We start from the raw sequence: 14,437 nt of genomic DNA on the forward strand, positions 1-14,437 counted from the left end.
AAAGCACATCACTTCAATCTGCTTCCGACTCTGACTCAGAATCCCAGGTTCCTCGCACAAAGACCATGTGATTACACTACACTCATCTGGAAAGAATCTTGGACAATCTTCTCATCTCAGTGGTCCTTAGTCCACTTAAGGATCGATCCTTAGTCCGATCACATCTGCAGAGTCCCCTGCACGGACCCTGCAGAGTCCATGTAAGGTAACATTCACGGGTTCTAGGAATTTGGGTATGGGCGTGCTGTTTTCCGTTCACCACAATTGGTTTCTCGAGTTTAATGTAAATGGATGGAAAGGTGTTTTAGCCTAGAGATTAAGGACATGATCTTTATTGTTTGGGTTCAAATCCTAGCACTACCACTTCCAGCTTTGTGTCCCCGAGTCAGTTATTTAACAACTCTGTGCTTCTATTTTCTCATCAGAGACATGGGGATAGTAGCATTCTTATGCATTGTTTGGAGAATAAGGAAATGAGTGCATGTGCAATGTGTGAAATATAATGTTGACCCTAGCTGACTATTCAATAAGTATAATCAATTATTATTCTCAATTATTTTATGCAAACACATTTTCATTAAAGCATTTAATTAGAAGAGTACTGTCCAGTTGATTAGTTAATAAGCCGTTTCTCCAAAAGCAAAGGCCTCATGCTCATTCTGGCTGATATTTTAAGGAAATGGAAAAATAGGGTTTACATCAATGTAGTTCCCCTGGGTAAATATAGATAATTACCTTCAAATTAGCCTGAGGTCAGAATTGGCATTATTTACAGTTTAGGAAAAAGGCTGCTACATTTTTTTTCTAAGAAAAAATAACAATAATAATAATAGCCTTCCCTACCTAGGGCAAAGCAAACAACAAAACCTTGGGCAAATCTTCACCAGACATAATATATCAGGTCAAGCTCTTTTTAACAAGCCAAGTTTAAAAAAAAAAAAAATTGCTATGGCAGCCAACTTGCTTTTTTTCATTTTATGCTATTTTCCTGTGGCCGCTGATCATTTATGACATAAAGTCTATGCTAATAGGTAATATACAAGAGCAAGCGTTCTGAAATTAAAAAAAGAGAGAGAGGGAGATTCCAACACACACACACACACACACACACACACACACACACATACAATTAGCATCTGGAATGATCTGAAGACCAGACTGGGCAAACTGGAATGGTTGGTTACCCTAGGTGTGTCCTTGGGCAAATCACATATCCTCTACAGATCAGCTTCCTCAGTAGGAAACTGGCGATTATGATACCTATTATATAGGTTATGTGGAAAACAAAAGAGACAATGAAAATTTTATTTATTTGTTTGTTTATTTATGTATTTGGCAGAGAGAGAAAGAAAGAAAGAGAGAGCACAACCAGAGAGAGCAGCAGGCAGAGGGAAAGGGAGAAACAATTTCTCTGATGAGCAGGGAGCCCAACTGACTTGGGACTCGATCCCAGAACCCAGGGATCATGACCTGAGCCAAAGGCAGACACTTAACCAACTGAGCCATGAAGGCACCCCCAAAAGAGATAATGAATGTAAGGGTTCCTGCCTCTTCCTAGTACACTGTAAGTGATGACATGTAAGAATGGTGATGATGATGATGGTTGTGGGGATCATAGTGGGAATCAAAAAGAAGAAGAGTGGCAAATAGTAGAATTGAAAGTTTGTTTTACATAAAGTAGGGTGAGCCCACAGTCTTCTAACAGTGGAATAATACCAACTGGCAGGTCTAATCTGAGGAGAAAAAAAACACAAAAAAAAATCATTAATTTTATGATTTGGAGTATGGCTAATGGCTAAGTATGTATTCTGTTAAATTTATTTTCAAATAACACCAATACAATGGTATCATAGGAAGAAAACACCATTTGAAAATACATTATTTTATGTGAAACAAACTTTCAGAGCTCATTCTTGCCTATGTTCACATTCAAGTCTCAGAATCTTCCCTAATGCATGCTTTCCACATTGTGATTAAGTCAACCAAAGTAGACGAACCATAACTAGAACACAGTGGATTTGATTTTTCCCTCCAGCTGCCATCATTTTAAAGAAGAACCTAAGATCAGTTGTTACAAGAGAGAGAATTCACATATAGCATATTTTGTTTTGAAAGGTTTTCCATTTCCCACAGAAATAAAAAGATAAAAAACGTGTTATAATATATATTCATTCAGTACTAAGTTATTCTACATTAGAACACAAGTACTTAGAAATTTCTGTTGCGGCCTCCTGTGTCCCTATCACAGAAATAAACCATCCCCCTTTTTCTCCTGAAGGTGGCAAATTCAACCAGATTTTTAGCGTTATCAGAAACCACTAAGGGGTCACAAACCATTACTTCTACAGGCAATGGCCAGTGTAATTAAATCTTTTACCGTTTCTGGCTTCCCTAGTGAGTCATTATCAGTCACTGGGCTCCATACATATTTGTGGGTCATCAGCCACCATCTAGTTATGTGACCTTGAAAAGGTCACTTATGGTCTCCAGATTTTAGATTTTTTGCCACAAAAGGAGGCAGGAGGACACAAATGCTCCCGAGGGTCTATTTCACCTCCAGAACCCAAGGCCATGGTTCTGCAATGATTTAACAATCTGGTACACATGTGAAAGTGTATGAGAAAGAAGAAAAAGAAGAAAAAGATTCCAGCTCTGCCAACTCTTTTTCTTTCTCCGTTTGCATAAAAACTACCTAAGTTGCCCGTGGTTTGCAAAGGATGGCATCACTATTGATATTTTAATGAACTCAAGATTATGGGACAACTTGTGAAAACATTTATTTCTAACTATTCTTTGGGGATTGATCTAGAATAGAACGTGCATGTGGACAAATATAGGATTCCAGTGAACTATATACTTCCATTGTATTTTTGAAATATGAGTTTGCATAAAAGAACTGATGAAGAAGTCATTACAGTTTTACTATTCATTGGCAGCAAGAGGAAAAGAAATATTCTCTGAAAATGAACAAGTATGCCCTGTTAACGGATTTTTTACAAAGAGCATAGTTTAAATTGCTTATTCAAAGAGGTCTACTCCTAATACTTTGAGCTTCATAGAAAAAGAAATGGTTTTTTTGATAAGTTGTATGAATTCCGTTTTGACATAAATGTCAATGTTTGACTGGAGGGTTTTTTTTGTTTGTCTGTTTGTTTGTTTTAACAAAAACTCCCACTCTGGGAGGTCGCCTAGTTTGATGAGTCATTTTCTTAATGAGGAAACTTAAGTTGTCATTTTTATCATTTGCTCTCACATGGGAGATCCTTCAAAGAGAAGCTAATCATTTTCATAAAACAGAAGAACATGAACTTCGGAACTAGACAAAACAAATTTCAGTTTGCCACTGAATTAACTGAGTGACACTGGTATATTCTCAAAACCCTCAGAGCTTCATGTCCCCATCTGTCAAGTGGGGATGATAATTCCTTCTTTTGGGGACTGTTGCATGGATGGGGTAGCACATGCAATCTGCGTACTGGCCCATCCGTGAGATGATAATAATAGCTAATATTTATTGAGTGCTTATAGACGGCCAGGTACTGTCCTAAGCACTCTAGATATACTACCTTATATAATCCTCACAACAACCGTATAGATGAATGTAATCGTTAATCTCATTATATAATGAAGAAACCAGGGGTAAAGAGAACTTATATAATTGGCCAATATCAAGTAATGACTAAACAGTAAGACTAGTTTTCTAGTCCCCTGTAGTCTTTTGCTCTAATAACCCTATTTGTGACACCACAGTATTGTGCACGTGGGCAGATTCTTAGAAATTGGTCACCATTTTTATTGAATAGTGTACATAAAGCACTGAGTTTAGAACCTGGCTGGGAATCCAGGTGTCTTTCTGGTTTTCTCTTTCACTCACCCAAAACAACCAAGCCTTGTGCAAGTCATCCTGTTCTCTTCTATTAGACCTCCTCCTATCTCCCTTCAGTCTAATTTACTCTATATCCACTGTCTTCACCCTCATCTGAGCCACTCTTGTCTCTTCTTCCAGGTTAGGGCAGAAGCCTCCTCCCAGCAAGCCTCCTTAGCTCCCCTCTCCTCCAGAGTACAGTCAGAGGGATCTTTGAAAAATAGAAGTGCATATATGTATGTGACTCCCACCTAACTTTAATATTTGAGGCAGCTTCCCATTTCCCATGGCTCTTAGGGGCCCCCATCATGGCCTGCAAGGTCCTGTATTAAGGTGAGCCAGGTGAGCTAACATCTCCAGCCTAGTCATGAAGTCCCTTCCTTCACTTGCTGCTCCAGACAGACTCTTGGAAACATTAATCCTCTTTTTCTCTTCTCCCTCAGCCTAGGTAATTTTTACTTTTTCTTCATCTCAGCTCAAACTTCACTCCTTTGAATGGATCTTTAGTCTAATTCTAATCGTATGTATATGTATATAGATTTATGTGCCTGCATATATATGCATATGTTTCTGTTTTGAACAAATAAAGGTCCTTCAATAATGGTAGGTAGTGGTGATATTGACAATCTGAATGGTGTTCTGTTGGTAGTGATGAAACCCTTCTTAGGGAGATGTGACTTTTGACATGCAGAATTCATGTAAATCATTGGAATGTACCAGTACTTCTGACTTATGGAAACTGGCCTTGTTGCTAAGGCACAGCCCACAGGCCCGACCTCCACTCAAGGGGATTCCTTCCTGCTATTAATATTAAGGACAGATACTGAGCAGAAGTCAACTGCTGTTTAAAAGGGCTGGAAACTCAAATACCTACCTGAGCTCAATCGCTCTCTCCACTGAAAAGATTGTGATTGCTTTGTTTTCTTTCCCCTTAAAGAACATGATTTCGATTTACCCACTTTGGCATTTTAGAGCTGCCTTGGAGTTTAATTTTAATACAATTTCATGTGTATATTGTAACACTGGGGTTTAGAGGGTAGGGGGGTACAAAGGATCTGTTAGGATGGGGCCCAGGATGGGTTTGAACACTGAGCTAGCAACAGAATGATTAGTGGTAAAAGAGAATAGTCTTTTGTTTTGTGCAGTTTCTGGTTAATTTTTGTTTTGTCTTTTTGTTTGTTTACTGAAACTCAGATATCACTTCCCTTTGGCTGGTAGGCAAAACCAAGAACATCTCTAGTAATAAAGATGTGCTTAGTTATCTCTGTGGCTTGGAAGCTCCCCTTTCACTTTTTATTTCTCTCCTTTTTTTAGTGACTTGTAATCAACTACTACTTTAATGAGAAAAAGGACAGTTCGCATTACATCTATATTGGAGAATCAGCTAGATGGGCAGGCTCAAGGCAGTTGTTCAGGTGCAATATTATAAATAATAATAAGTAATTAGTACAGATCTAATATCTGAAGGAATCCAAAAACTATGGGGCTAGGGGAAGGGCAACTTTGGAGCTGAGAAAAATCGCTTTGATTTGACAATAATGAGCTAAGAACACGAGAAGGAAGTCCTACAGTAATAGATTTGTGGGCACTGTGTTGGGGACAGGTCTTGGGAGGCATTCAATCAGAGAAGGGTAAATATAGTGAAGGAGCAAGACTTTCTGTTTTGTATACCACTTACCATGCTTTACTACTCCCTCCAAGCTTTTTGGTTTAATGATCAGATTGTGTTGATACAAAAGGCCAGATGAGAGTAAAAAAGAAATGGCAGTTTCAGCTTCTGTCATCCTTTCATTGTCTATGGGAATAAGTCCCCTTTAAAATGCAACAGCAGTGTGACACTACCAGTCATCTGGTTTATCTAACACATGACATTTCCCTCAATTGCATTTTGAGCTCTTCCGTGTCTCAGTCACATTTTCACCTCAGGATGCCAAAGCAAACACTTGTTCTGAACTTTGCCTCTTGAACTACATTTTCTTCCATAACACCCTTTCGAATTTTCTATAGGTGTCTTCACCACCGGCATGGAGAGGAAAGAAGTTCACTCTAATAACTGTGTGTGATTTCTAGTGGAGTGATTTTCTCCTCTATTTGCCTTCCTTGAACCTGAGCAGTGGGATGTGTGTAGGAAGCTCTGCCTCCCCTTGACAAGACTTTAAGGTCCCAACAGCAGAAGACTGCTTATCGGGGCTACTCATAAAAGGCTCACCTTCCAGAGAAAACTTGTCAAAGCTCAGTTTTGGCAAGACAGATAAGCAAGTGCTTCCAGTTAATGGAATAGCTTTTTGGTGACTTAATGAAAGTGGTTTGAAATCTTCAGTGTATTCACCTTTTGTGATGAGGGTTTTTTTTTTTTTTTTTTTTTTTGGCTGATAAATGATTATGGTTCTCCCTAATCTAAGAAAGGCCAACTATCACAAACCCTGTACTAAGGTGTTTGGGAGTGGTCATACCCTATGGCCTTTGACTTTAGTTTGAAGATTGAAAATAACCTTTGGATTTTATTTTGATAAGGAAGTTGTCCTCGGTGGAGATCGACCTCATAGTTGGCATAGAAACAGCTGCTGGGCTATTCCCAGGCCATTGAAGACATGGCACCTGGCCCAGTCTGAATGGCTGTTCTCTCCTGGTTGCCTGTTTAAATAAAGGTCAAGAAAAAAATTCCCTTTCTTGGTCTAGACTTCAGGAAGAAATAAGGGAGTGACCACAATGTTATCTTAAAATGAGCATTTCCTTTTTCTTTCAGCATCTCTTTATGGCCCTAATTAAAGTTAATGAATGTCCCAAGTATATGACAAGTGTCGAATGCAGTATAGCTCACCTGAGGTTCCCTGTGGTTGCACACTTTAACAGAAAATGCCCTTCAGTTCCCGCAGATCCATTGTTAGGCAATCCCTTAATTATAGACTTTATCTTTCCAAAGAATTCAAATCACTGTTAGCCAAATAACTTAGATGCCTTTCTAAGTGCTAGAGCTCTTAAGTCAAGTTAGCAAAAGAGGCTAAAGTTTAGGTAAATAAAAGGGCGTGTTTCACAAATGATTCTTCACCTTAGGTGTTCTAGGAAAGGCTCTGAGAAGCTTTTGAAAACAACAAAGGCATTTTAAAAAAAAACTCTTGTTTTGAGTTCCCAAACATAAACATTAATCAGCTAAAAGTAGAGCATTTTTGAGTCAGGGGGAAGGTTGGAAAAAAGAGGGAGAAGTTGGGGGAGCATCTGGGCTCACCTTGGCCAAGTTGCCTCTGATAGATGTTTCAGGCTCACTTCCCCGCCCATCACCTACTCAGTCTCAGGAGACTGCAGAACCAAATCCTTGTTCAGAGGTATAAAATTTGTATGGCCTGCAAATATGTAAAATATGATTTGGCACTGAGTTTTTCTTAGGACCCTATGATCCTTTTAGATGGCATGGCTTTATTAAGGGGTGAACTGAGTCTTAAACACTTTTACCCAGAATGCCTACATAGAAAACGAAGGGTAGAATCAGTATTCTTACCCTCAAACAGTTAAATATTCCATTCCTCTAAACTTTCATTTTCAAAAAAGCTTATTTCAAAGACATAGGAAAAAATATTAATTTCATTTTCTTTTATAGTCCCATCTCATTTTTAATCCTTAGGCATAGCAGTATTTCCAATTGTTAAAGAAGTACTTTTGAGTCTCAAATCTAACACCTGATTTGTGGCAATTGTTTCTTAAAGGCCTCAGCCTTCTCATCTTTACAATGGGATCAAAATCATACCTGTTTATAAGGTTGCCCTGAGGACGGAAGATGAAGAACATAACCTAGTCCTTATCAACTAGTAAGCATTCAAAGGGAGTTACCTACTATTAATATTGATGTTGTTGCTGTTGTAATTATTAAAGAACTTGTTAACATACTTTTTCTCACTATACTTAGCTCTGAATTCTTTCAGACTGTTCTGAAAAATCAAATGGATCTTCAGTCAATATTCCAGAGCTTTTGAAGAATAAATTACAGTCTAAAGGCATTTCCAAAGATTTGTTGATAAGAGAAGATGTGTTGAATGTTTTCCAGCCTCTGAAATGACCATTTCCAAAGGAGAGGTGCTGAGGAATATGTGGTAAAAGAACGAAATTTAGTTACTCTGTAGATACATTTCATAGTTTTTGCACCATTTCCCCGTTTCACTAACTTGTCAAATATGTGTTGAATGTATCTTATCTGCATGATATGTGCTAGAGTCTCTGTGAGATCCCAAGTTATATAAATCTTCAGAATGCTTTTAATAGGATCCATTCATGGCCAGGACTTAAGGTACACGGTAACATCTCCTGAGCAGAAGTTTCAGAAATCAATTCATTGCTAGTCTGAATTTAGGAAGAAGGAAGTCTTCAGAGAGAAGCTCTGCAGCTGGGAGAGATGGAAAATTACCTCCTCCACTTCTTCTCAGGATGTAGCTTCTGTGACTTCTGTGCCTGGAAATAGAAAGATCTGGGTTAACGTGGAAAATCTCGATGAGTATTTTCCAGAAGTTAGACTTTACAAATATCAAGCATACTCATCCCGCTGAATTTATGGCAACAGGGGCACCACAGCCAAACTCTTTCCTGAGACAGGGTTTACATTTTCCAGATGAATTTAATTCTCTTACTGATTGTCTTTGTGAACTGCCCCCACCTCCCCCACCTCCCCAAAAGGAAGAGCTTCTTCAGAAGCTCCTGGAGGAATTGGTATCTTCGAGTGACATTGATGCTTCATGTTATCCTTGTCTCTGAAGATAGAATTTATTTTACTGCAGACTAAAAACTGCAGATTTGGTGTATCTGAGTGGCCTGTCAGTATGCACACTTGGGGTTTGCGCTGACCATTCTTTGCACAGGAGCTCACTTTTAAAGTCCACAAATCCAACATCGAAGCTGACTTGAATACTCTCTAACAAAGCTCATTTTCAAACAACTTCCTCTGGTTGGAAGCTGATGAAATACAGGTGATCATATGTGAGTTTTATTTTTTAAATTTCATTTAAGTGCTGCCTGGGTCGCTCAGTCAGTTAAGTGTCTGCCTTTGGCTTAGGTCATGATCCCAGGTCCTAGGATGGAGTCCCACATCAAGCTCCCTGCCACTTTTGCTGCTTATGCATGCATGCCCTCTCTCTCTCTGAGACAAATAAATAAATAAAATCCTTAAAAAAATTTTTAATAGGGGCGCCTGGGTGGCTCAGTGGGTTGAGCCGCTGCCTTCGGCTCAGGTCATGATCTCAGGGTCCTGGGATCGAGTCCCGCATCGGGCTCTCTGCTCAGCGGGGAGCCTGCTTCCTCCTCTCTCTCTGCCTGCCTCTTTGCCTACTTGTGACCTCTCTCTGTCGGATAAATAAATAAAATCTTAAAAAATATATATTTTTAATAATAAAATTTCATTTAAAAAAAATCTATGTGTAGGGATGCCTGGGTGGCTCAGTAATTAAGCATCTGCCTTTAGCTCAGGTCATGATCCCAGGGATTGAGTCCATATCGGGCTCCTTGCTCAGTGGGGAGCCTGCTTCCCCCTCTGCCTGAAGCTCCCCCTGCTTGTGCTCTCTCTCTCTCTCTTTCTCTGACAAATAGATAAAATCCTTTTTTAAAAAAAAATTTAAAAAAATAAAACATCTATGTCCAGAATTCTTCAGGACATTTAAAAAGTACTCTTTAATATTTAAATTATTCTAAATAATTCTATGGTTTGATACATGGCAGTATGCTTTTGTAGAAAATAATACAGTCTTCATAGATTTGAGGAAGGAACAAATAAGATTGTATTTATTAAAAGAAAAGCACTGCTTATACAGGTGAATTAATCAGTAAGCATTCTGTGACTATTTAATATGTACAAAGTAGTGTCTATATATGTGTTATATACATATATGTATATATGATATACATGTATATATCTGTATATCATGATATACAGATATATATGTATAAGTGTGTGTGTTAATTACATAACTTAAAAAAATAGTCATCTATAGAACTTAGTCTTTTGGAAAAAAAAATCCTAGTTATTTTATATATTGCTCTTCTGGATGGAGGAATGATATATAAAAATGTCATGTAATGGAATAATCAGTGGACCAACCTGACAATGTTTTAGGAACAGAGAAATATCCTGGGTGAAGGAAACTCATCTTGATTTTGATTTGGATCTGATTAATAACTTTAAAAGGAATGATATTCTCTGGAGACCTTAATGAGCTATGGTCACAGCTATAAACATTTGTATCCCAAATCCGTGACTTAAAATAATTCTCAGGGGCACCTAGATGGCGCAGTCGGTTCAACTCTTGGTTTCAGCTCAGGTTATGATCTCAAGGTCATAAGATGGAGCACTGTCAGGCTCCTTGCTCAGTATGGAGTCTGCTTGAGAATCTCTCCCTGTCCTTCTGCCCCTCCCTCTCGTGCTCTCTCTCTCTTTCTTTTAAAATAAACAAACAAATATTTTTTAAAAATAAAAAAAATGATTATCAGGTTGGGTCAGTTTTAATCCATAGCTGATGTGTTAGGAGAGGCAGAAAGTTAAACAGATCATTTCCCTGGGATCTCTCAGTTGGCCTGGGGTTTTACTTGAAGCAATAAATCCTAAACTTTGGAGAGGAGCTGGCTTCCCTGTGTCAGTGAAAGAGTTTTGGAAATGTGATCACTGTGAGGGTGAGTAGGTGGGAAATAGATAATAGATTTTTTTAAAAAATGGGAATTTAGACCTTTGGGAAGGATGCAGCTTGAACAGTGTTACTAACGAAGGAGGGACTCTTAAATGAATTAAGATGCTGAGGGTGTTTATTTTGTAAGTTGCAGATTTTCCAGCCTTCTTTCTTCAGATACCTTTGGAGGCAACGGGGTCAACTCTACCAGGACCTAGGATTTTCACTGAAAAAAGCCCACATAAGGCCCTTGTTTCTGCAAGGACCAAGAGAACCATGAACAGTGTTTCTTAACCTTAATATGTAGAGTAGCTTCAGTAGTCTGGAACTCTAATCAGCGGCCTTTAGCTGGGGGGAGGGAGAAGGAGCTCAGTGAAAGGTACTGAAAGAAAAAGTGTATCTCTGAGTACTCATATGCTTTGCTCTGGGATCCCCTTAAATCACAGAGTGGGTGGGGTAGTGAGCCTAGGAACATATCTGTTATTGAGATTGCCCAGGATTCTAGATTGGGCACTCAAAAAAAGTACTAACTGTTCATAGAAGTAGAAGCTGGGTAGTTCAAAAAATAGCCAGGAAGACAGAGATGAAAGGGCAGCATTCTGTACCTTTCTATGAGATTGACCTTTTCTCCATATTTATTTAGTCTCAGTGTGAAATTTCTCAGGCTAGAGTAAAGTGGCTCCTTGCCCTGTCCGTATCTGACTGGTCCTGCTGCTTGTGATGACCTCCCAAACTAGGGAAATGACTTCAGACACCTCTGCTTTTCCCAATCCTTCTTAAAACTTGAATGATGTCAATACAAACAGCCAGTGGGAAAAAAGTTCTACTCACCTCATTTTCTGTGTGTTTGCTTCCTGGCTGTACCTGGATAGGAGTCCCTTACCCTGGGAGTCACTGAAACCATAAAAAAACAACCTGCAGCACTTAATAACAAGAAAAAAACAAACACAACATGACTACACATCAAACACAGATAGCCAGTTCTTGGGTAGACTCCAACTTTAGTTCATTGCAAAGAAAGTTCTCAACCTCTATGCTGAATATATTTAAGCCTTAATTTTTGCCAAACTTCCTTTAGAGATAGACCTTAGGAATTTATCTTGTGTATTCTGCAAAGGAGCAAACTAAAGCTTTCAAAGACATAAAGCCCCTAATGCCTTTTAGCCCAAAAGACCTTAGCTCCAGTCCTCAATTTATTAACTTATTACTTGTGCATTGTCTGCTTTAGGAAGGGGTTTGATACAGACGGCAAATCAAGTTCTTTTTCAAAATAGATCTAACTTTTGGGGGAAAGATGGGCTTGTAAAGGATAAAAGCAGAGTAAAGTGAAAAGTTTTAGTTGGCAATGTGATGGAGTCTGGACTTGTTTGGGCATGGAGTGGTTTGGAACTCAGTTATCCTATCTGCACTGCTTTAATTAAGGCTTCAAGTCTACAAATATGCAGTGAATAAAAGAAATTGGGACTATTTAGACCCAAATGGTTGCAACTCTGACCATCTTCTCCTTCATCATTTCATCCATAAGACTTACATTGAGTTCCTGGGGCACCTGGGTGGCTTAGTCGGTGAAGTGTCCAACTAGTGATTTAGGCTCAGGTCATGATTCATGGGTCCTGAGGCTGAACCCCACAGTGGACTCCACACTCAGCAGGGAGTCTGCTTGAGATTCTCTCTCTCCCTCTCCCTCTCCCGTCCCTCACCCCACTCATGAGCTTGTGAGCACATTCTCTCTCATAAATAAATAACTACTGAGTTCCTGTTAATTATCAAGTACTCTTCCTTCTTTTGAAGAATGTGCTCCTGTGTAGAAAGCATTAAGATCTCTGCCATCCTGGATCAGGGAAGGAGGACATAGAAACTGATGAATACATGCATACAAACATAATCACAAATGGTGGTAAGAGCTGTGTTAAATTTGGCAGCCAATGTTTTTGTTTGTTGCTGTTGGCTTTTGTCTGTTTTGTTTTATTTTGTTTTTACATCTAGAACTTATTTGAGGCTATGCAGTAGAAAAAATGATGTATTTCTTTCTGGATAAGTGGCTTTAGGATCACTTTTCTGAAGTGAAATCTTTTCTTAAAACCTGGATTTCTCATCTGCAACATTCTTCATAGCTAGCTTGCAGCATTGTGTCAGAACTAGTTTAATGATCTTGCTTACAAAGTAAATAAAACACAATGGTGTCTCTATCTGTAGAATTTAAGTGTTGTAATGCATCTGTCTAGAAGCTAGTTAAAATGCATATTGTCCTGACATTTCAATTAGAAGTAAGCTGACTTGGTTGTCTAGCACAAAAAATCAATTGCTTTATTATCTTATTTTTTTTTTTATTATTTGCAGATGGGTCAAATTATCATCAAAACTTTATTGTCATTGATAATACACTAATGCAGTAGGTTGACATAGAGATTGATTAGTTGACTATTGAAGTATATAATTAATCTAAGGTAATGTTATACATTTTCCCTGACTCTGTAGCCTTTCAGATGTAAAAGGATTTAAACAAATCCTTTGTTCCACTATTCTCAGAGATTAGATGTTATAGAAAAGACTGAAAAGATGAAATAATTTGATAACTCTTTCAAAAGAAGGTTACAATATCCTTAATGCAGTATATGCCATAGACCAGAAGAATTGTGAATTTTTAGGCATGCATCTAGAATATAGTTCCAAAAGCCAAATGTATATACTTGAATATGTACAAGTAATGACTCACATGCGTGCCACAAGTTAACAAAAAAAATTTTTTTTTAAAGTTAAGAACTAGGAAATTGTGAGGTTTCTTTCTTTGAATTTTGAAAATCATATTTTAAAAAACCCTTCTGTTTTAGAAATATTACTGCTTGAAAGCAGGAATCTGCAATAAATGCAAATGACAGTAGCTTTCTAGGCTCTAATGCTGTGTTCCCACTAAAAATATCTTTTGGGTGGGCATGACATTAACCATCCTATCTTACAAATACTGTAGAATATTTAATGATCTTCCATTGTATTCTGGAAAATAGACTTGTGTTCTCTTTCTCTTTCTTTTTCTCAAACCCTCTCCCACCCTCCCCCACAAGTTCTTTCTGGTACTTTGCCAGAACTCTCTGCTTCTTTCTTGGAGTCCGGTAATTGAAGGTAATTTTTTGGAAGATGGTTTCAATTATCTAAAGCCAGTGGAATGTTTAACTGCCCCTTGCTATTGGTGAACTTGTTTACATTGGGATTTCAGATGAATTCAGATTACATGCAACCAGATGTTATCTGCTATAGTCTCTTTAAAACACACACACACACATACACACTCTAAGAGAGAGGGGACTTTACTACCATATTTAGGCCATTGACTCTCAAACTTTATAAAAGTATGCCCCTTTGGGTAAACATTTGGGGTGAACTTTTCATGACAACCAGTGAATATTCAACCGTGAGAATATATGGCCTGGGTACAATAAATAAGATTTAATTTCCTACATGTCTTTATAATATGTAATACTGATCAGAAAATTCTGTGTCACAAAAGCATTTTGTCCCCTATCTAGTTGGAGATAGTAGAATTATAAATTAAGATTAATTTATGTTCATATTGTGCATAAACTTCACAGATTTATTGTCATGCTACCTAGATAATAGAAAATAAATGTTGTGATATTTAACAAGAAAAAAAATCTGAAGCAATATAAGTCACCTGTAAAACAACAACTAAATATTCTAGTCTGTAGACAATTGAAGACTTATTTCTTTAACTGACAGCTTAAATGAAGGCTTAGTAAGATATATTATTTGCACAGGTTGAATTTTAAAATCTAAAAGAAAAGCTGAATACACAAATTTTAACTTAGAAAACAGATAAATTAAGGTGGAATTAATCTTTATGAAAGAATTATTTGCTTTATCAAGGGATCCAGAATACACTTAAGAGGTTTTTTTTTTTTTAAGTTGGCTTTCAAGG

General features: G+C 37.9%; 1 protein-coding gene and 1 long non-coding RNA gene across 2 annotated transcripts in view; one reads left to right on the plus strand and one right to left on the minus strand.

The window, feature by feature from the left end:
* The window catches only part of MACROD2 (mono-ADP ribosylhydrolase 2), a 1,971,347-nt gene that overhangs the window by 971,137 nt on the left and 985,773 nt on the right, over positions 1-14,437 (plus strand). The window lies entirely within an intron of this gene.
* Positions 7,169-11,371, minus strand: LOC122916279. The gene is made up of 3 exons (XR_006386153.1): positions 11,335-11,371; positions 8,262-8,305; positions 7,169-7,206 (listed from the first exon to the last, which is right to left on the minus strand). It is a non-coding gene; the product is annotated as an uncharacterized LOC122916279 (long non-coding RNA).

This window comes from Neovison vison, chromosome 8 (genome assembly GCF_020171115.1).
Source record: "Neovison vison isolate M4711 chromosome 8, ASM_NN_V1, whole genome shotgun sequence".
Taxonomy (NCBI): domain Eukaryota; kingdom Metazoa; phylum Chordata; class Mammalia; order Carnivora; family Mustelidae; genus Neogale; species Neogale vison.